Raw genomic sequence first — 1,630 nt, 5'->3', positions numbered from 1 at the left:
ACCAGCTCCCATCCCACCAGCTCCCACCTGTCCAACTCCAATCTGTCCCCCTCCCATCCCACCAGCTCGTCCAGCTCTGACTTGTCCCTTTCCCATCCGTTCAGCTCCCACCTATCCCCCTCCCATCCCACCAGCTCCCAGCTGTCCAGCTCCCATCCATACAGCTCCCACCTGGTTTCCTCCCATCCCACCAGCTCGTCCAGCTCGGACTTGTCCCATTTCCATCCGTCCCGCTCTCACCTACTGGCTCCAGCTTCAGGCCAAGACTACCACAACCTCCGTGGTTCAGTGTCTGCAGCCAGTCAGCTCTGTCCTCCTGCCGCTTCCATCTGTCTCCAAAACCGTCTCTGAATCCACCCAACCAGTCCTGGTCACGAACCAGCAGGTCCCTCCCCTCCTGCTGACCAACAGTCTGCTCAAACCTCCCCCTGCTGTGCCTCAGTTTCCCATGATACTCAGCAACACCGAGCTCTGCACCGCACCTGAAGTTCAGGAGAACAGTGACCTGATGGGAAATAGGATCCAAGGTCCAGGTTTGCTCAGTCAGAAGAACCTTCCAGAACCTGCAGCAGGACACCAGAGCAATCAGCACATCATCTCACCACAGCAGCAGAAGAGTCCGGCGCTGACAGATCAGGTCAACGAGGAAGCTGCAGAGAAACTACCTGCACCTGAAACATCTGATGGTAAAACTGAACTGTCCACACCTGAAACATCAGATGGAGAAAGTGAAGAAACCAGCTCTGTCAATGGACGCCAGGTCTTAAGTATGAGCCAATGGCAGCCCACAGTGCCTCTGGTCAGGCTTCCTGTGTCGCTGCCCCGACCCGGACGTCCTCCACCCAGCTTCCGTCTGGTCCAAGGATTCGACGAAGATGAGGTTTATGTGGAGGAGCTGAACTCTGAAGACTCTGAGGTAAGATATCACCTGTGAATCAGGACATTTATCCACACAGATTTTACAAAGCAGAATCATCATAGAGGACTTTAAAGGTCCTGTAAATTAATTTATGTTGGGTTGTGTGTGTCTAAAAAAACGTGGAGGTGTAAAATAGAAACTGAGGATATGAAGAGGCTCACATGAACTGCATTAACAGATTGTTCTGTTTCTGTTGTCAGACAGCAAAACGAGGACAAAGCAGTGACTGAAACTCATCCAGACAACATGTTAAATAGCAGTCACTTCATTTCTGAGCTGCTGCTCTACAGCTAAAATGCTGATCTTGTTGTTCTGTCGGTTTCAGGTTGCGTTCGATGTCTTGGAAGACACGGTGGATTTCACAGAACCTCTGTCATCTCCAGAATCTTCAATGTCTCTGGAGATTCTTTCTTGCTCTGCTTGTGGATCAGCCAGCACTTCAATAATCTGCTCATCCTGCGGTCGAGGATACCACCGAGAATGCCACGTTCCTCCAGTCGGGTCTGACATTTGGTAAGAAAACATTGGCTTCCATATTGCAGTATTAAGGATATTATTGACGTTTTGTTTAACAAGGTGGAAGCTGAAGTTTGTGCAGTGATTGAACCTAAAAATTGATTTATTGATTTGACAGTTTGAAAAAAAAAAAAAAATATTATTCCTTTTGACTATTTACCCTAAATTCATTCTTACTGCACAAGTAAGATAATA

General features: G+C 48.5%; 1 protein-coding gene across 1 annotated transcript in view; it reads left to right on the top strand.

The window, feature by feature from the left end:
• LOC103374211 (transcription intermediary factor 1-alpha-like) overlaps nt 1-1,630 on the top strand; it is an 18,369-nt gene that overhangs the window by 10,827 nt on the left and 5,912 nt on the right. The window lies entirely within an intron of this gene.

The sequence above is a fragment of the Stegastes partitus genome, unplaced genomic scaffold (assembly GCF_000690725.1).
Source record: "Stegastes partitus isolate 25-593 unplaced genomic scaffold, Stegastes_partitus-1.0.2 Scaffold2179, whole genome shotgun sequence".
Lineage (NCBI taxonomy): Eukaryota > Metazoa > Chordata > Actinopteri > Pomacentridae > Stegastes > Stegastes partitus.
Note: the sequence above shows the minus strand (reverse complement) of the source record. Positions and strands in the feature narration are given on the sequence as shown.